Genomic DNA, 22,852 nt, shown 5'->3' with positions numbered 1-22,852 from the left:
CGCCTCCCCCAATTCCATTCCAAAGCCTCCAAGATCATCTGCAGCGTACCCCAGGGATCCTCCATCAGCCCGACGCTGTCAAACATTTACATGGCCCCGCTCGCACATGTAGCCCGACAGCACAACCTCAACATTATCTCCTACGCCGACGACACTCAGCTGATCCTCTCCCTCACCAAGGACCCCATCACCACAAAACCAACCTCCAAGAATGAATGAAGGCTGTCGCCAACTGGATGAAGACCAGCTGTCTGAAGCTGAACTCGGACAAGACGGAGGTCTTCATCCTCGGCTCCAACCCTTCAGCCTGGGACGACTCCTGGTGGACGACGACACTGGGGGCAGTCCGACACCCACCGACCAAGCACGCAACCTGGGAATCATCCTCGATGCAACGCTCTCAATGACCAAGGAAGTAAACGCAATCTCCTTCTCCTGCTTCAACACCCTCCTCATGCTCCGCAAGATCTACAGATGGATCCCGACAAATACAAAAAAGACAGCCACCCAGGCCCTCGTCAGCAGCAGACTTGACTACGGAAATGCCCTCTTCGCAGGACCCCCGACCAAGCTCATCAAACGACTACAACACATCCAAATTGCCTCTGCACGACTGATCCTCGACGTACCACGCCACGGCCACATCACCCCCCACCTGAGAAACCTGCACTGGCTCCTCGTCAACAAGGGGATATCCTTCAAGCTCATCACTTTCAGACCGAAAATTTTAAATATTATTGTGATATTCTGTGTATCTGTTTTAAAACTAAGCCTACCACAAACAGCTGAGAGCGTTCATTAGCACACGCCGGCTGCAACGATTCCTTGACGCCATTCCGGTGAGATTTTTGCCCATGCCCACCTTCCAGGCCCCCCCCCCCCATAGGCAGCCTATTTAAGCGCCAAACCGAGCGCCGTAATCAGATTTGCCCAGGACTCCGCAGGCACACGCCGGGAGCACTTTCAGACCGAAAATTTTAAACACTATTGTGATATTCTGTGTATCTGTTTTAAAACTAAGCCTACCACAAACAGCTGAGAGCATTCATTAGCACACGCCGGCTGCAACGATTCCTTGACGCCATTCCGGCGAGATTTTTGCCCACGCCCACCTTCCAGGCCACGCCCCCATAGGCAGCCTATTTAAGCGCCAAACCGAGCGCCGTAATCAGATTTGCCCAGGACTCCGCAGGCACACGCCGGGAGCACTTTCAGACCAAAAATGTTATATATTATTGTGATATTCTGTGTATCTGTTTTAAAACTAAGCCTACCACAAACAGCTGAGAGCGTTCATTAGCACACGCCGGCTGCAACGATTCCTTGACGCCATTCCGGCAAGATTTTTGCCCACGCCCACCTTCCAGGCCACGCCCCCCATAGGCAGCCTATTTAAGCACCCAACCGAGCGCCGTAATCAGATTTGCCCAGGACTCCGCAGGCACACGCCGGGAGCACTTTCAGACCGAAAATTTTAAATATTATTGTGATATTCTGTGTATCTGTTTTAAAACTAAGCCTACCACAGACAGCTGAGAGCGTTCATTAGCACACGCCGGCTGCAACGATTCCTTGACGCCATTCCGGCGAGATTTTTGCCCACGCCCACCTTCCAGGCCACGCCCCCCCATAGGCAGCCTATTTAAGCGCCAAACCGAGTGCCGTAATCAGATTTGCCCAGGACTCCGCAGGCACACGCTGGGAGCACTTTCAGACCGAAAATTTTAAATATTATTGTGATATTCTGTGTATCTGTTTTAAAACTAAGCCTACCACAAACAGCTGAGAGCGTTCATTAGCACACGCCGGCTACAACGATTCCTTGACGCCATTCCGGCAAGATTTTTGCCCACGCCCACCTTCCAGGCCACGCCCCCCATAGGCAGCCTATTTAAGCGCCAAACCGAGCGCCGTAATCAGATTTGCCCAGGACTCCGCAGGCACACGCCAGGAGCACTTTCAGACTGAGGTAATTGAAATTTTTATGGTCAAGTGTGTCCCCTAACGTGTACCCCAACGGCTCCATGTACGTGCTTTAAGTACAAGTAAGTTCCCTCCATGACCGAATATGAAGACGCAAATACATTTGCGTCCAACGTTAACATGCCCTCTTTCAGGTCCACCATGAATGGATCGATAATTCAGTTCCTAACCATACCATGCCAACGTCTTTACATGGTACACTTTTTCGTTTTTCCTGGCTCTGCCGAGCTAGGCCCTGATTCCCGCTTTCGAGCCCTTTCTGCCTCCTGCCTCTGAAAGCTGCAGCATGGAGGCGTATCCCTGACCTTTGCCTTACTTCCTGCCAAGTGAAGCGGTGCCTGGCTCAACCTGGCCTGCCTGCCAAAACCGTATTTTGCCTACAAGTTATCTGTTCAGCCTCCTCGAAAATACATTCCTGTCTAGTGATTTAGGTAAACATCTCCCTGGCTGCAGAGCAAAGAGCAAGCCTTCCTGTCTCCGTGCAAGTAATTTACAGTTCCCGTTGCCATAGTAGGCCCATGCCCCTGCACGTAGACACGTAGACACATATGCACGCACTAGCATTCAGTATAGAATAGCCTCTGTCCGAGAGACCTTCTGCTCCAGATAATACATCCTCTAAACATAAGATATCAGACATGTTATAGGTCCAGGTCGTTCTGACATCCCAGACTTCTGTCTCTTCTACTAGTGTTAAAGTTCTCCCCAGTTACACATCCATGTCACGTCATGCTAGCTGCGCGCGCATCCGCACTTTCTGCTGATTCTGCAACTTTCTCTATGTACCCACCCACATGTGACGATTCCTGTGACGTTCCTCTGACATGTACAAGTGCACGCCTTCGTGTACGCCTATTTTCACGCCTCCTATTACGCACATGTGTTCTTATCTTCTCCTTTTCACCTGTTACGCCTACTGTATAGGATTCAATGATGTTATTCTTCTATATATAATGTGTAATGTTAATAAAACGTTGACTATCCCTTCCCGAACCCTAGTGGTGACGGAACATGATCTCCAACCTCAAGGTTTTTCTAATAAACCCCGTAAAACTCAGATACCACGGACTCTGCCTCTTATTTTTATGAGCTGTCTTGTAATGATAATTATACGGAAAAATAGATTCGGTAAAATATTTACCACATAATTTGGCGCCCGAATAGGGACCCCTCCCCCACCCCACGCGCCGGAGATGCGTCGCGGGCTTTGTCCCCTGCCACCGCCGTGACGGACATCCATGCGCATCTGCAGGTTTTCCTGTATCTCCCTCAGGCCTACGGAGGTGACTGAGACTGCGGTCGACATCCAGACGAGGCGGTGAGGAGTGCGGAGGATCCCGACCAGAGCCCAGCCGAGAGTAACAGTGTCCGAGGTATCCAGAGGCCCACCTGTTCCGATGTGACGAGGCGCATGCGTAGAAGCAGTACCAGTAGAAGTCCAGTCCAGTCCGAGGCCTTCAAGTTCAAGTCCAAGTATTGCTCCTGGTGAGTACCGTTGCTAGGGACGCATCTAGACGGGTGCATTAGTTTGTGTCCGGTCAAGACAGGTCTGGGTACACAGTCCTGGTCCGTACGTGGTCACTTAGGTGAGAGAGGTATGACGTGTCTCTTTATGGGAACGGTCTGTACTGTTTAGCAGTGCATCTAGTAATTCAGTGATTCAGTGATTCAAGCCTTCAAGTATTATTTCTCGTGATTCCCAGTATTGTGTTTATATGTACTAGACAGTATCTATTCGAAATATTTTAATGTGTTTCATGTCGTGGTATGAATGACTGTTTGTTTTTCATTACTGTGTTTATCGTGTTCGAGTTAAAGTCACAATGCCGTTATTTACTAAGTTACGCCAGATAGGAACTAGGAAAGGGATACTCGAGGAAGCAGTGCCTATCCCGCCTAGGGACACTCTAGGGTATTTTATGTACCACAAGCACGGCCTAGACGCTGTGTTATATTTAGATTTATGGGTGGATTACACCAAGCATTTAGAAGAGAAGTTCAGATGGCCTGTCTCAGGGACATGGGATGCTGAATGCATCATGAGAGTAGAAGAAGCGTTATGGAAAAAGAAAGCCAGACAATCTCAGAAAGATGCCATAGAATTGTGGCGTAAAGAATCGCATAGAAGAACAGAGAAAGCACTCAGAAAAGCAGATAGAAGTAGAGAAGAGTCCGAAAAAGCCAAAGAAAAAGAGTTACTAGAAGAAGGAGAACAGGTCAGATCAGAACAACTAGACCGTCAAAGAAATGCACTTATTTCAGGCATGTATCCAGTTCTTGCCGAGGGCCTGCCCAGGGCGACCCCGGAAGTACCCAGTAACCTGCCACCACCATTGGTTCCGACTAAAGTACGTCACCACAAGACCGCAGCAGATATTTTCCTTTCTTCCTATTTAGATGATGTAGCTCCCGCATATACCAACACACGACCTGCTGATAATCCGCTACTGCCTATTCCTGCTGATCAAGCCCAAGCCACGACCCCTCCACGTCAGCAAATTCCCGCACCTGTTATCACTTCCCCTACTGTTCCCCCTATTAATCCTTTTTCGATGAATGCAGCCCAAGGTACATTCCCGCTACAGTCAGGTTATGCCCATGCCTCCGCCTCAGGAGGTGCCACAGGAGGTCCCTATCACACCCCGCCACAAATACAGCGACAGACACTGAGAGAATTAGCTACGCTGCGTACCCCTAAAGCGACCCCAGCCGAAAAGCTTAAAGAATATCTTACAGATTGTAGATATGATTCAGTACCTGGCAAGACAGGACCCATGATGCTAGCATCGTTACGTTTAAGACGTGCTGCAGACTTTTGGTTACACTACCAGGAATGCCCGAACAATTAGACAGGATATATCATTTTATTCAGACAGGAGTAGGCCCTGAATGTGTTCGTGAAGCCATGGCATATCAGAAAGTTGATACACAAGCTTTGATATTACGTTTCTTGATTAATTGTTTGATAAAAGAACAAGACCGACCAGGTTTTGATCAAGAAGAGATGAATGGATTGACTAAATGGAGTCAGAATATTGCAGATTGTAAGCATGACAAAGAGAAATGTATAGAGGCCATGTCTAGAAAAATCCGTAAAGAAATAATAGCCATACATACCCGACAGAATGCCGATAGGGCAGTAGAGTCAGACGATAAAGACTCCTCAGAGGAGGAAGAACCAGAGAATACAGCAGCGACTCAAGAGATGATAGCGTATGTAGGTAGAGCGAAACTCCCTAAACAGTACCCTTTAGGTAATCCTTTTGACAGACCCATTTGTCTAGAAAGCAAGAAACGTTACCTTTCCCCGATACCGGAGAAATGTTCTCTTGAACATATTTTCCAAGTCACTGACAAAATCCTGAAAGAAAGAATAAGTTATCATGAACTCACTACATTACGTGACCAGGAACTAGCCGAGGATGACAGTATATATAATGATGATCTAGTAGTGCAAAGGTTTTTAAGTCTTACTCCAGAAGAACAGCGATTGGCTGGTATATATATGACCCAACATCTCATTATCCAGTATGAAAACCATCAGTCCGATCCAGGCCCCCTGTATAATCTATTACAAGACTTACTCCTGAGAAGATGGAGAGGCCTAGGTACCGATTTAATTGATATCATTCTAGAACAACGTCACAAATATAGTACGTTCCTGACTCCACGTCATGTTTCAGGCCCACCCTCAGTCAGACAGCCATATCACCTGGACAGACAGAATCCTTTACGAGAAGTACATCCAATACGGAAGCCAGATGATACGCTTGAACGTGTATTTGTATACACTCCTTTGACTAAAATGGAATTATTGGAAATGAAGAAAATCGTACCTTGTCACGATAAAGACCCTGCAGGATTCCATCGTGAATTAAAAGACATGTTACTAATGGGCGATTACACATATTCAGACATTGTTAAAATGTTAAAAGTATTGTTGCCAGCAGGGATTTACGAGAAACTGAAAGAGAAGGATTGGGAGGTGGGAGATAAAAAGATTAATTGGACCGAATTAGAGGACGAAGACAAAGGACGTACCCCAGGTTTAGGTCTTGGGGATAAAACCAAAGCATTACCAGGATTGTTAGTACAAGTTTTGCCTAGATTATTGACAGTTAAAAAGGAAGATTGGGATGCAATCTCAGCCTGCAAACAGAAACCAGACGAAGACACTAGTGATTTTTATTCTAGATTCGAGAAATGTTTCATTATTAACAGTGGCCTAAAAACAAGCAGCGAGTCATTCCCACATCTTTTCGTGACCAAGTTAGTTGAGAATTCCTTGCCCCAGGTTAAGAACAGAGTATTGAAAGTCGAAAGTACATGGCAAGCAAATACGCTATCCCAAATGTTACAGATGTTACAGTACCACCAGAATAGAATCAGAGAGGAACACGATCATGAACAGAGACGCATGAAGGACACTAAAATGAAAGTACTAGTTGCCCAGTCTGTTCCAGCAGATGGTCAGAAGAGGGGTAACATGCAGAACACACAGACTAGTCACCCTACAGGTCCCGTTAAAGGAAATTGCAATTATTGCAAACAGCCAGGTCATTTTATTAGTGATTGTGCCGTTCTGAAACATAATATTGCTACAGGCAAAACTTAAGAAAGACCACGTCAGCCTAGGCCAGAACATGTTCAACAGAATATTCAACAGAATCCGCAACCTGCTCCACAGCATGTTCAGCAACAGACAGTAGGGGTACCACAGCCCCAGCCCATTGCCGCGGCACAACACGTCACACAGCAGATGTACCAGTATGCACAGTCAGAGTATCCAGATTATCAACAGTATTCATGAAATAGCCTAGAGAGGGGGGCGCTAGAGTGCGCGTAAGCGGAATGGCTGCTTAGGCTCGCAGCTCCCACTCCTTGGACCATAATCCTGACATTATCCTCCGCCACAGGACCCACATCAGCATTAATTCCCGGTGATCCGCTGCAGGGTGACCTATCCCACACTCGCTCCAAATTTGCCGACGCTGTGCAGCCTGAGGCCCGAGCTGTGCCTCCGAGAAGTTATCACCGGCTAGTGCCCTGGAGCAGGGAAACGTGCGTGGCCGGCTGCTGCAAACTACGCGAGACCGGGGTCAGCCACGAGGAGTTAGGCCGCTCCTCGCTACGGCTGTCGGACCCCTGGATTTCATCTGGCCGGCGGACGTGCGGTAGCGGTAAGCGGCGGACTGCCTGACTGTACGGGGACCCCCCGACCCCCTCACTGCCCCCACCGCTCTTGTTAACGGCGCGGCGGGCGCCTGCCACTTCTCTCTGCTGGCGGCTGCTGGGGGACGGACGCTGCACCATCTGAGCTCCCACGGGAGTGCCTGCAACTGATTGGGGCTCTCGGGCTGACAGCGCGGATCGGAGGGCTGCCTTGCGGAAAGACCGGCTGTCGGGCCCGGGCCCCTAGACCTGCTGCGACTGCCGATTTTGGGCATTGGCCGGCCCAGGACGAATACGTTGCTCCTGCAGTTGGGGCGCTGTCCTGCATCAACGGCCGTGGTCTCCCTGCGGGGCACTCTGGGATCCTACACGGCCTCCCTGCATCTCGGTGGCGCTGCTCTGTCCCCTGCTGGCTGAGCTGCGTGGGACGGGCCTGCCAATATTGCCCAGGATTGAACACTGCACCTGGGAAGTGACTTTAGTGTTTGTACTGCTCTGCCCTCATTTACACCTGAGCCTATCGACCTACCTGCATGAGAAGCGGTGGCGAGAAGCTGGGCTCTAATCCCTCTGGCACTCAGGCGCAGACGCCCCACACACCGGGCCTGCCCGACCCCACCAGGACCCCACAGCGTCGCCGTCGGGACCCTTGCTGCACTGTTGGCAAGCAAAACCACCCTACACCTGCTGTGACCCTGCCTCCTGGTGATAACGTCCCTGACCAAGGACCCGCGGTGATCTCGCACCCCACAGTCCAAGGGCGCTGCGCCCTATCGCCATTATGGTGCGGCCAGAGAACCGCCAAACCAAACTTAGTTTTGATGCCGCGAAAAAGGGCGCGAAATCAACGCACCTGGACCCGGATCCTAGCACGTCGTCCCCGAAGACCAACAATTCTCCTGCCAAGGACGCTGACCTAACTAGCCTGATACAGGAGATGAGGCAGGGCTTCGCCACTGTTGTGGAGAAGGTTGACGGTGTCACCGCTCGGCTAGACGCACTGGTACACAAGGTTGACCGCCACGAGGAGCGCATCACGACCGCGGAGCAGCGTATCTCCGACACCTCAGATGTTGCCACTTCTCACGCCACTCAACTATCCAGGATGGACAACCTACTCAGGATTATAGCGGCAAAAAACGAGGATTTGGAAGCCCGTAGCCGCCGAAACAACATACGGGTCACCAATGTGCCGGAATCCACAGATACGGGCAGAATGGAGCTGTACATTGAGAAACTGCTCAAAGGATCCATTGGCGAGGACGCTTTTTCACCTCAATTTATCGTCGAGAGGGCGCACCGCTCGTTGGCACCCATGCCTAAACCGGGCCTGCCACCGCGTCCCATAATTGCTCGGCTGCTAAATTATCGTGACCGGGACACTGCGCTCCGGGCGGCCCGGTCCCAACGATCACTGCAATATAATGGCGTCACTTTTTCCATCTACCCGGATTTCACGCCCATGGTGCAGGAGGAGCGGCGTAAATTCCTACCTGTTAAGAAAAAGCTACGGGAGGCTCAGATAGATTATGCACTATTGTACCCTGCAAAGCTGCGAGTTACCCACCAGGGCAAGCAACGATTCTTCACCAACCCGCAGAAGGTAGAGGACTTTCTCAAATCACTCCGGCGAGCACGCAGGGACGACCAGGATGCTGCAGAGGATTGTGATAATGCTGACCTATCTCCGGCGCCACAAGAGGACTAACTGTTTAACATGCACTGCACTGCGCACCTTGACTGCGTAGGTTCACGATTTCTATACCATATGGCGCACAGGCATGGAACACCAAGTGGACGATGACCAGACCCGGACTCTGCATCCCTGTGGTAATGTAAACCAAGGACCACTTTCCTGGCCCTAGTCTCCACCGAGGGCGGCACAGTATCGAGGCTGGGGTCTAGGAAGTGGCTGAGCGCACTCTATGTCTTACCCCCACTGGGAGATCCCCTCTGACTTGCTGATGTTTCAGCTGTTAATGTTACTTGGGTTGGGGGAAGGGGGGAGGGGGGTGTGATCCTGGGTGGGGATGCTTGGCTTCTGGCATGATTGGGATGCTGGGGTGGGAGGTGGGGAGGTTTGTTTCGTGAGGCACTCAAATCTTGGACTGCATGGTTGGACTTTATCTTGGTGTTGGCGCCGATGCTGGTGGAGCAGAGGTGGTTTTCTTATGCTGCCGGTATTGGTCCGGATATGTTTTTTGTTGTACTGTCAATGACTACTCCGGCAGCAACTACACAATTGACTTGTTTGTCCTGGAATATTAGAGGGTTGAATGATGCCAGAAAATGTCGTAATGTACTTGCTTATCTCGACAGACATCATGTGCAAGTAGCTATGTTGCAGGAAACGCATTTGTCACCACAGGGCGGGGCATCTTTTGCGAGTAGGTGGGCCGGAGAACGTGTTTTCTCCTCGTATTCCACCTATTCGAGGGGCGTCGCTATCCTCATTGCCCGCAGAATCCCATTTCAGAAGTACGGTGAACTAATTGACAAGGACGGCAGATATGCTTTGCTATGGGGCAGGATAGGCCGCGACACCTTTACATTTGTAACCATGTACGCACCTAATGTTGACACTCCTGCCTTTTTCACTACACTCTGGGGCAAAATCCTCTCTGTTGCGTCACGACATGTGGTCTGGGGTGGGGATTTCAATCTGGCGTTGCTGCCTCAGCTAGATAGAGCGGATGGGGTCTGCTCCTACAAACCCGGGGCGAGGGAAGCGCTGGAGGGCATCATTGAAGAGGGCGGACTACTGGATGCCTGGCGACACCTATACCCCCTGGGACGAGAAGGCACACACTTTACATCACATACCGGGACCTGGGCGCGGCTAGACTATTTCTTTATCTCAAGAGACGTCGCGTTGGAACTTGTGGGGGTTTGTCATCTACCGAGGACTTACTCTGATCACAGTCCTGTCTTGCTCCGATTTCGCACACCTGGTTGGGACAGCCCACGCCCGCAATGGCGACTTCGCCCTGACATCCTCCTCGATAACCTATTCCACTCTGAATAGGGGGAAGAGATTGCTGATTTTTTTGCCAGGAATAAGGGGTCGGTGGACTCTGTAGAGCACATATGGGAGGCTTTCAAGGTCACTATAAGGGGGTACTGTATCTCCAAAGGACATGGTATATTACGCACTATCCTTGCCTCCATTAGTGCACTGGAGAAAGAATTACGGAATTTAGAGCTACGAATGGTGTCCAACAGCAGTCCTGACCTACAGGCCACATTTAGGAAGACACTGTCACGGTATGAGGAGGAGGCTGCGCGAGAGGCTAGGTTCAGGGGCAAACATTGGCAAGCCCGTAAATACTGCGAAGGGGACAGGCCCGGGAGGGCGCTTGCTGTGATCACGCAACCACCGCGGGCGCATAACACTATATTGGAGCTCACTGACGCCACTGGCACTGCTGTCAGGGACTCAGATGCGATCCTTGCCCATTTTGTGACACATTACCGTTCACTCTACAACTCCACCGCGGAGCCCGATGTGTCGTATGCTGACTACCTCAGTGACGTGGCGCTGTGCTGGCTTAGTGACGGAGACAGGGCGTTTCTTGCCGCGCAGTTTGAGCTAGATGAGATTCGAGAGGCCATTAAGTCCCTCAAGAATGGCAAGGCCCCAGGGCTTGACGGCATACCGGCCGAATTCTACAAAGCTTATATTGACATCATGGCCCCGGTGCTCAGCGAGGTCTTCTCGGAATTTCTATGCGATAGGGTGCTCCCCTGTTCCATGCGCGAAGTAGTAATCACATCTCTCCTTAAGCCCGATAAAGATCCCAAATCCTGTAACTCTTATAGACCGCTCTCTCTCCTAAACTGTGACGTTAAGATACTTGCCAAAGTCTTGGCCACCCGGCTGTCGCTCTTAATGACCAGACTTGTACTGCCTGATCAATCAGGCTTTGTGGCCGGCAGATCTACCTCCCACAACCTTCGTACGCTCTTCTCCCTGCTCCGCACGGTACACCCTGACACACTAGTGGCGGCCGTATTTCTCGATGCAACCAAAGCCTTCGACTCGGTCGAGTGGCCGTACCTGTTCTCTGTGCTGGCCAATATGGGGTTTCCCAAATTATTTATATCCTGGGTCCACCTGCTATACACACGTCCTATGGCAAGAATACTGATCAACGGTCACTTATCACAGCCTATCGCACTAACTAGGGGTACAAGGCAGGGGTGCCCTCTCTCCCCTCTATTGTTCGCTATTGCTGTCGAGCCTCTAGCCTGTCGATTGCGTCAACTGCATCGCGATGGCGCAGTGCAATGCTTGCAGCGCCAGATAGATGTATTCCTCTATGCGGATGACATCACCTTGTATGTCAAACGCCCCGAACTACACCTTAATCCTTTACTCAGAGAGTTTGTATTGTTTGGAGGGATGTCCGGTGTCCATATAAACTGGTCCAAATTGCAGTTTTTCCCTCTAACCGACGCGGTGAGTACTTTCCCTCTTGATTACCCGCTCGAGTGGTGTCAGTCCGACCTTCGATATCTTGGGATCTGCATCTCACGCGACAGGGATGAGACTCTGCGGTCCAACTACGGTGTAGCAATAACCAAGCTGGTTGCTTCTGTGGACCGCTGGGTCACCTTGCCGCTGTCTATGGCCGGGAGAGCGTCGCTCATTAAAATGGTGGTGCTCCCCCGCTTTCTTTACCTTTTTCTCAATATACCATACTTTCCTGGTACTAATTTCTTCCGGACCCTGCGATCGGAGTTGCGACGGAACCCCCGGCTTAAGTGGTCCACGCTCACACTCCCCTACGAACAGGGAGGCTTCGACGTTCCTGACTTCGAGGCCTACTACCAATGTGCACAGGCGCATTTCGCTCACCACTGGATGGCTCCTACTCCCTTCATGCCGCACGTAGCAGTGGAGGATTGGATTGTACATCCCCTTCCACTTAATGGTCTGCTCCACTGCCCTGAATCTTCCATCACTACGCCAAATACGTCGGTCTCCTGCACGCTGGATGCGTGGCGTCGCATAACCAGGAGCTTGACTTGTAAACTACTCTACTCGCCCAAGTTGCCGCTTACATACCACCCCAGTCTTACCCTTCTGGAAGAACTGGGCTTTCGTAACCTCTGTGTAAAGATACAAGTTTCTTGCTGGGGGGACCTGTTCTCCAACGGCACCTTTAAGTCGAAAGAGTTGTTCTTTGCTGGACATGAATACACTCCTCTCGAGCTCTTTTACTATGTGCGACTGCGGGCTGGGATGAAGGACATCCTGCCTGACTTTCCCAGCGAACCTGACGTCTTGCCACTGCTACACTTCTTATTGTGTTCACAGGATGGGACCCATTTGGTCTCAGGTCTTTACAAACAATTCAGGAGGGCCGCCCCGGTACCGGACTCCAACGCGCGGCTACGCTGGGCTGCCGAACTTGCTGTCGACATATCAGATGAACAGTGGCAATACAGCTGCGCGCTCACCTCTCGAATCTCCGCCAGCAGCAGATTAAAAATCATCCATTATAAATACTTACAGCAGGTGTATTACACGCCGGTAAGGAAACGGCGTTTCGGCCTGGCGGACGATGATTGCTGCGAACGTTGCCACGCCGCTGGCGCTGACTTTCTCCATTTGGCATGGACATGCCCTCAGGTGGCGAGCTACTGGCAACAAGTGATAGACGCTCTCGCGGAGATGGTTGAAGTGACTGTACCCTATGACCCGCTGGTGGCCCTGCTGGGAGACACTAAGCAGTTCCCTAGGTCCTGCCGGAAATTTGTTGATACCGCCCTGCTGCTTGCCAAGAGGCGCGTGGCTTGCCGATGGGGTAGGGGCAGGGCGCCCAAATTCAAGGACTGGCTAGGTGATTTAACTTACTGTCAGGATCAGCATGCAACATTTGCTGAACTACTGCCCATTTCGAGTCGTCCTGGCGACATTTGGGGGCCGCTGGTGCAATATCTACTCGCGCGTTTGGATGACGAGTTGTCGGCAGCCGACCAACCTGGTATAGATTAACGCCATGCTGCTGTGTTGGATCTGGCCGTGGACCCTGGTTGTACGCGCACGCCTCCTTGTGCTATCCAGATGGGGCTCCCCCCAGGTTTCCACCGCTCTCTGCTTGCTGGTCCCCTCCCCCCCCCCCCCGGCCCGTGTATACAATCTACATAATGGCTCTGCCCCCCCCCCCCGGCCCACCATTAACCTCCCTTGCCTGCATGCTCCCACTCTATGCCCGACCTGGCATGCGTCATGACACCCACTGACGGCTGCTTCCTTGGGGCCCTGTACCTGACAATGCTTCTGGCTTACACTATCCCTCATGCTGGGACGGCTATGACACGCACATGTTGATTCACACACCTCTGCTCACATAGGACGCCACACCGACTCACAGCTGCTTAACTAGCAAGGTAGTCATGAAGTGCCTTTTGGTTACCGAATTGTTGGGGGGTTTTGTTACATTGTTCTAGAAACCAAAAATGGAGAGGGAAGAGCTCGCTTTTTCTTCTCCAAAGAAAAACACTGTTCTACTGCTGCTCATCCTCACTGGCCGTGCACCATCGGCTGCGCTACCCCGCTCCATTTCCTCCTTACATTGCCGCCGGGCCTCCGGGATGCCGGCCTTAAGGCTGTGTTGAAACCGATCCTTTCCTGCTGCCGGCCTTCCGGGTTGTAGGCGTAACAGGCTGTATGACATGTTTCCACTTATACAATAAAGCAGATTTGAACTCCAAAAAAAAAAAAAAAAAAAAAAAAATAGCCTAGAGAGGGAAGTAGGTTTGCCTCTCATTGAGATTCCTGTAGATCAAGACGGTCCTTATGTACATAGTCAGGTATTAGGAAAAGACAGAACATTTTTGATTGACACAGGGGCAAGCAGAACTACCATCAGTCACGACGAGGTTCCAGGGGCACCCCTCTCAGGCTCACAGAATGTTTCCCTTGGATTTTCAGGAAAACCTATTGTTAATGAAGTATCAAAACCAGTTCCCCTTGCAGTTGGTCCATTGTCCTGTACTACAGATTTATTGCTAACGAAGTCATGTCCAGAAAACTTGTTAGGTATTAAGACGCTGAAGGCTCTGGGAGCTGTAATTTGTTGTTCTCCGGAAGGAGTGTGATTGTTTTTGCGTGACTTTAAGGGTCACTATGTGTTGAGAGATTTTGATTCCCGATTACAGAATATACCACAGCATTTATGGGCACAAGGTCCGACTGATGTAGGTTGCATCCACATCACACCATATCGTGTCACACTCAAGCCAGGAGTTGTTCTGCCCAGAATTCGACAATACAAATTGCTACCCGAGGCTGTAGTAGCCTTATTGAAAATCATTGACGAGCTTATCGCTCATGGAGTAGTTGTAGAAACTGACTCCAATATTTGTAATTCTCCAATCATTCCGATTCTCAAACGTACAGATCCAAAAGAACCTCCAGTATATCGTTTAGTGATTGATCTCAGAGAGCTTAACAATGTATCATACCTCAGTTCCCGGTGGTCCCAGATATTTCGTCCCTATTGACTGCTATTGATTCCGAAGCGGTGTTCTTCACTGTAATTGATCTGAAGAATGCCTTCTTTAGTGTCCCCATTGATCCGGAAAGCCAGTACCTTTTCGGATTCAGTTTAAATGGCCCAAGCTTTAAATTTGCACGTGCACCTCAAGGGTTCACGGAGAGTCCGAGTATCTATAGCCAAGCACTGAAAAGACAACTTGACAGTATCCACATGCCTACTAACACTGCCCTACTTCAGTATGTCGATGATCTATTGATCACCGCTCGAAGTGAACGAGAATGTGAACAAGCATCTCAGGCAGTCCTATTTTTCCTGGCTGACAAGGGACACAAAGTGTCTCCTTCGAAGTTGCAATTCTGTGTTCAGCAAGTTGTGTACCTTGGTCACTTGCTGTCCAAAAGGGGGAGACAGCTTACACCTGACCGCTTCCAGTTAATTCTACACATGCCGCAACCCAAGACACAAAAGGAGGTACGGGCCTTCATAGGCCTCACCTCTTACTGTAGACAATGGATCCCTCAGTACGCATATCTAGCCAAGCCCCTTATACAGTTGACAACCCAGGAGGCAGCGTTATCGACTGTCCTCCCTTGGACTCAGGAACACACACATGCTTTTGACGATCTGAAGAAAGCCCTATGTCAAGCACCTGTTTTAGCGACACCATGTTACAGCAAGCCTTTTACACTTTTTGTCACAGAACGCGAAGGTACTGCATTGTCAGTACTCACCCAAGACCAAGCTGGTTCACACAAACCATGTGCTTATTTTTCTAGTACATTAGACCCAGTAGCCCAGGCTTTGCCTGCATGCTTGAAATCAGTTGCAGCAACAGCTCTAGCAATCAGACAAAGTGATTCCATATTATTAGGACACCAATTGACAGTACAAGTTCCACATTCGGTGGAAGTTCTTTTAAACCGTACACAGACTCAGCACTTGACTATAGCACGACTGACAGGTTATGAATTGACATTATTCCAGCCACACATAGAAATCAGACGTTGCAATACACTGAATCCTGCTACACTTTTACCGGTAAGCCCAACAGACCCTTTGGCACATGATTGTGTGGAAGTCATTAACACTATGACGAAGCCCAGACAAGACTTGACAGATATTGCATTACCAGATCCAGACCTGACACTATATGTGGATGGTTCATGCATGAGAACAAGTACAGGAGAGTTAGTGGCCGCATATGCAGTGACCACTGAAACTGAAGTCATAGAAACACATCGCATTGACATCCTGTCTGCCCAAGCGGCAGAGCTCATCGCTCTGACCCAAGCCTGTATTCGAGCCAAGAACAAGAAAGTTAACATATACACAGATTCCCGCTATGCATTCGGAGTTGTACACGACTTCGGAGTCCTGTGGCAAGAGAGAGGTTTCCTAACTTCCCACGGTGCCAAAATACAGCACGGTCCCCTCATTCAAGCTCTGTTAGAAGCAATACATTTGCCTACAGCCATAGCCATCATGAAGTGTAAGGCACATACGAAAGTCACTGATACCATTTCCCAGGGTAATGACCTGGCAGAACGAATAGCCAAACATACAGCACAGACTCATACTCATACGACTGATATGACAAAGACAGTAGTACCAACACATTGCATGACAGTTAGGGATCCCGCCCTAGATGTAATTGATATACAGACACATGCTACCCCAGACGAAATCAAGAAATGGACAGAACTAGGAGGGATCCAGACAGAACAGGGATGGATGACGAAGGGAAAATCCACTTGGTTTCTCCCCGACTCTATGGTTCATGTTATCATTAACACAGCACATAGTCCTGCCCATTTAGGAGAAAAAGCTATGTTAGACAGCATTCAAAACCTTTGGTTCAATAAACATTTACGAGCAGCAGCAAAACAGAAAGTGCGTACTTGCATGATCTGTTGTCAGTTCAACCCAGGCAAAGGCATTCCCGTCGAGCAAGGTGGATTTTATCCTCCTGATCACCCTTTTGAAGTCCTCCAGATGGATTATATCCAGATGGAACGTTGTCGAGGATTCAAGTATGTCCTCGTAGTTGTATGTGCACTTTCCCGATGGACAGAAGCATATCCAGTCCCAGATTACACTGCCCGACCACTGCCAAACAGTTGGTTTGTGAATTTTTCCCGAGGTATGGTTTGCCTCGTGTCGTGTATTCAGATAACGGACAGCTATTCTCGTCCGAGTTGATGAAGCAAGTTTCCCTTTTGTTAGGATATCAGTGGAAGTTCCACTGTGTTAGACATCCCGAAGCAGCTGGACTAGTCGAGAGACACAATCAGACTCTGAAAACCCGTCTTGCCAAAGTGTGTAAAGAGAAAGGAGTAGATTGGATAGTAGCTCTTCCAGTTGCTCTCTTCTATATGCGAATGGTAGCCCATTCTAGATCAGGGCTATCCCCGTATGAGGTGGTTTTTGGCCGGCCACCGAATATGTGGGTTACGCCTCTGCCACGCAAAATAACTGATGTTGATAGTAACATGCTGACAGATTACCTTGCTTCCTTGATGTCTGCACTACAATCATGTCGTTCGCAGGTTGCAGCAGCCTTCCCAGACAACACTGAGGTGAAACCACATGAACTGGTTCCAGGAGATGTCGTGGTGGTCTGAAATTTCGATCGATCGAGCCCTCTGGAGCCCCGTTGGAAGGATCCGAAGATTGTTTTGTTAACAACCAGGACTGCAGTGAAAATAGAGGGGGGGAAAGGCTGGGTACATTCCAGTCATGTCAAACGATTCCATGGACTTCCGCCAAAAACTGATTCCCAAGACTTTCACATTCCAGAGACTGATACTAAACTCCCCTTGGTAGAGAAAACTCCGTCCCAGGAGTACAAATTGAAATTGAGGTCTAGTAAGTCAGACAGTTTAATTGTTTAAGTCCCCCCTGGGTGAAGCGGTTAGACAGGTTCCTAACATGTACAAGCTAGACCCCCATAATGAGAGAGATAGACAGGAGATCAAGAAACAGAAATATTGCAAGAATCTGCGAAGCAGATGTATCGTTACTTTACTTATCATGTTTTTTCTGAGTTTTACGATTGTATGCCTAAGCTATATGTTACATGTATATTTTCCTATACACACACACTCTTCTTTCAATGACTCTGCAGACCACACATTTAGTGATCTACCTCCGAACGAGCTTTCTTACCGTCTTGCACTGCGTAACAATTCCTTCATCCGTATGTTACATCATTCACACCAGACCAGCAATGCTACGAACTGCTGGATATGTGGCCGACTCCCTCCCTACCAGAAAATGACGGGAGCCTTGCCTCTTTTCCCTTATCCGTTTACACATAATGGTTCGTGTGGTGCATGGTTTACATTAATGTCCTCGTTAGACAGTAAGTCTGATGTTTCCCAAGGTAATTGGATATGGGGAGACCTGAACACAGTTATGCATAAGACATGTTTCCCTGACAAGGAGGGTCTTCCCCAAATGACAGGTACCGATCTAGAAAATGAAGTATATGGATTAGGTAATTTTACACTTAACCTCATGATTTTGAATGTCCAGTCAGAAACTAGTTCGAACTCACCTTCAATTACAGTCTTGCCAGTGAAAGGTGATCTATGCGTTAGAAAAAAGGGTTCAGTACATTTAGGACACAGCGATTGTAATACAGTTATTGAATTCAGTGATAAAGGCAAGTCTACATTCAAAGCTTCCCGACACTCCTATTTCATTTGTGGCCATACAGCTTATATAAGTTTACCTCCAGACTGGGATGGTACTTGTTATATTGCATTCCTATTGCCACCTGTTTTTCTAGCCCCACCTGATTACCATAGAAATTCCCATCTCATTCATGTTAGGCCCAGGAGAGATCTCCCAATTGTCGATTATACTGAAACAACATGGGAACAATACACAGATTTCAATAAAGGATTCTTTCCCTATTTAGGCACTGTCTCGAATAGTAAACTGATACGTAGATTGACCAGAACCCTTGAAGCTGTAGTGAACGAAACTACTTTTGCCCTAGGTAACTTAACAGATGAACAGTCTGCTATGAGACTTGTCGTTCTTCAAAATCGTCTCGTCCTTGACGTCATCCTGGTAGATAGGGGCGGGGCTTGTAGAGTCATCGGATCCAGTTGTTGTGTTTTCATTCCAAACAATGCACCGTCAGTATATAGAGCCATAACTCGGCTCCACAAGATTGCGAGTCAGATACACCAGAATCCAGGCACCTGGACTTGGTCCGGTTGGCTCTGGAGCGTGATATCAGCCTGGGGATGGAAAGTCCTATCCTTCCTTGGAATAGCCCTCCTCATAGTATTCAGTTGTTGCCTATGTCTACAATGTGGGCCAGCGATTTGTGGCTTGTGCGCCACATCATGTATTCCCCATCCAAGTCCACGTTCCAAATCCCGAATGAAAAAAGATGAGCAAATGATGTTATATGAACAGATAGATGGACTCATGAAGATTGATATATCATGAAGGGTCCGTAGGGGACAAGAAGGGAATGAGGTAATTGAAATTTTTATGGTCAAGTGTGTCCCCTAACGTGTACCCCAACGGCTCCATGTACGTGCTTTAAGTACATGCAAGTTCCCTCCATGACCGCATATGAAGACGCAAATACATTTGCGTCCAACGTTAACATGTCCTCTTTCAGGTCCACCATGAATGGATCGATAATTCAGTTCCTAACCATACCATGCCAACGTCTTTACATGGTACACTTTTTTGTTTTTCCTGGCTCTGCCGAGCTAGGCCCTGATTCCTGCTTTCGAGCCCTTTCAGCCTCCTGCCTCTGAAAGCTGCAGCATGGAGGCGTATCCCTGACCTTTGCCTTACTTCCTGCCAAGTGAAGCAGTGCCTGGCTCAACCTGGCCTGCCTGCCAAAACCGTATTTTGCCTACAAGTTATCTGTTCAGCCTCCTCGAAAATACATTCCTGTCTAGTGATTTAGGTAAACATCTCCCTGGCTGCAGAGCAAAGAGCAAGCCTTCCTGTCTCCGTGCAAGTAATTTGCAGTTCCCGTTGCCATAGTAGGCCCATGCCCCTGCACGTAGACACGTAGACACATATGCACGCACTAGCATTCAGTATAGAATAGCCTCTGTCCGAGAGACCTTCTGCTCCAGATAATACATCCTCTAAACATAAGATATCAGATATGTTATAGGTCCAGGTCGTTCTGACATCCCAGACTTCTGTCTCTTCTACTAGTGTTAAAGTTCTCCCCAGTTACACATCCATGTCACGTCATGCTAGCTGCGCACGCATCCGCACTTTCTGCTGATTCTGCAACTTTCTCTATGCACCCACCCACATGTGACGATTCTTGTGACGTTCCTCTGACATGTACAAGTGCACGCCTTCGTGTACGCCTATTTTCACGCCTCCTATTACGCACATGTGTTCTTATCTTCTCCTTTTCACCTGTTACGCCTACTGTATAGGATTCAATGATGTTATTCTTCTATATATAATGTGTAATGTTAATAAAACGTTGTCTATCCCTTCCCGAACCCTAGTGGTGACGGAACATGATCTCCAACCTCGAGGTTTTTCTAATAAACCCCGTAAAACTCAGATACCACGGACTCTGCCTCTTATTTTTATGAGCTGTCTTGTAATGATAATTATACGGAAAAATAGATTCGGTAAAATATTTACCACCGAAAACTTTAAATATTATTGTGATATTCTGTGTATCTGTTTTAAAACTAAGCCTACCACAAACAGCTGAGAGCGTTCATTAGCACACGCCGGCTGCAACGATTCCTTGACGCCATTCCGGCGAGATTTTTGCCCACGCCCACCTTCCAGGCCACGCCCCCTAACCCGCCTATATCATGTGTTGCCAGAGGAAGCGCAGCGGACGAGCGCAGCGGGAGCGCAGCGGGAGCGCCGTTTGCGCGCCTAAGGCAAGCCCGTCTGCGCCAGGACAGAGCCCAGGGCCAGACCCCCTGCTCAAAAAGATAAAGAGACCGGTCGTAGGAAATACACCTCACAAGAAATCCTGACATTAAGATGCACCGCAACGTGCCCACCAATAGATCTGCAGGAAGAAGGTAAGCAATGTCCTTGCTGCCCTCTTAAATTCGAATTCGCCACAATAAATAACACAAAAAATACTTTTAAAGATAACAATATAGAGAATGCTAAAAGGCGAACCATAAAGGCAGGGCTAATAAACACCAGATCAATGGTAAAACACAGCACCCACATCGCCTATATGATTGAAAATCGAGAAGTCGATGTACTGTTTGTAACGGAAACATGGGCGGATGAAGCATCCGACGCCGACCTCTCATTGGCAATACCCGAAAAATACTCATTATATAGAGTAGATAGAAAAATGAAACGGGGAGGAGGATTAGCGATTATAGCCAAAGAAAGCCTCAGGATTAAGAGCTCTGAAAAAGGTAGCCACCCTGACTGTGAAACCATGACATTTCAAATTATGATTACCAATAATTACACTTTCAATGGACTACTAATTTATAGACCACCAAATGCAAAAAGACCGCTCATTGAATCATTAAGCCCTTTCCTGGAATCTTGTGTAATGAACCAAGATTATACAATATTAGGAGACTTCAATCTACATTTGGAGAAAACCACAGACCCCAAGATTAACACCTTTAAAGAGGCAATGGCTAATTTTGATCTAGACCAAAAAGTCCATCTAGATACACATGTAGCAGGACATACACTGGATGGTATTTTTACATCTTGCCAAAAATTAACAAAGGTAGAAGTCTACCCGATTGCATGGACAGATCACAAATTAGTATCCTTCCAGCTAGAGACTATAGAGGACCGGGAAAAACCAAATGCAAATCCCAAGAGAGTCACTTATCCTGATTGGTCAAAAATGGACCCCCAAACATTAGTAGAGACACTGAACTCCTCATTTCCAATGCTAGATAGTGACAGCAATATAGCTTGCACGCAATTTAACGACTGGTTAAAAACAGCAATTCAGAGCTCCGTACCTCAGAAAAGAGCGAACTTCAAAAGAAAGTCACCCTCACAACCCTGGTACTCGGACACTTTAACACAAAAACAGACCTGCAGAAGAGCAGAGAAAAAATGGAGATTGCAATATGACCCCAAATTAAAGGTAGATTATAAAAATGAATTGGCCACTTATAAAAATATGATAATCGCAGAAAAAAGCTAATTTTTCGTACACAAAATAAACGAATCCAAGAACTCGAGTAAAGATCTGTTTGCAGTAGTCAAAAAACTTGCTAAAATCGAAAATAACAATACCGAGGATATATCATCTGACTTCTGCAATACTTTAGGCCACTTCTTCGTGAATAAAGTGTCGTCAGTATATGAACTATTTAAAAACAATCAGATAGATCATATAACTCAAAACTCCACCAATAACACAAAACTAGACAACCAACCCAGCTGTACACCATCCTTCCAATGGTCATTACCTACAGTGGAACAAATTATTAAGGAAATAATGACAACCAACTCAGGCAGTCCCTTAGACCCTTGTCCACCGAAGGTATTGCAAAAATGTTCAGAACAAATAGGACCAGCACTACAAAAATTGTTTGAAGTAATTCTGAACACCAACATATTTCCAAATGATTGGAAAACCATTTCGATCAGGCCACTACTGAAAAAATCCCATCTAGACAGTGAAGTCCCCAGCAGTTATAGACCTATAGCTAGGATCCCTTTCGCCGCAAAAGTACTGAAGAAACTGTTGAACAAACAGTTCTCACGGTACCTACTGGACAATAATTGGCTTGACCATTCTCAATTCGGATTCCGCGAAGGGCACGGAACAGAAACAGCCCTCCTTACGGCTACCGAAGAACTTAGAAGAATACTAGACAATGGAGAAAAGGCCGCCTTGGTGCTATTAGATCTCTCGGCGGCCTTCGACACGGTCAGCCATGAGATACTAATAAAACGCATTAGGGAAGCCAGAACAAGCGACCACGCGTGTAATCTCATTGCATCCTACCTTAAGGACAGAAAATTCACAGTTGAATTAGGAGAAGCAAAATCAGACTCCTTTAAGGTACCATGCAGTGTCCCACAGGGCTCTTCATTAAGCCCAACACTTTTTAATTTATATGTGGCCCCCCTTGCTGAAGTAATAAGAGAAAATGGCTTTACGCCAATATCCTACGCTGACGATACACAAATCGTCATTTCCATAGACAAAGACAATAAAGTAA

This window comes from Lissotriton vulgaris, chromosome 1_2, assembly GCF_964263255.1.
Source record: "Lissotriton vulgaris chromosome 1_2, aLisVul1.2, whole genome shotgun sequence".
Taxonomy (NCBI): Eukaryota; Metazoa; Chordata; class Amphibia; order Caudata; family Salamandridae; genus Lissotriton; species Lissotriton vulgaris.
The sequence above is the reverse complement of the archived record's forward strand: the minus strand, read 5'-3'. Positions refer to the sequence as shown.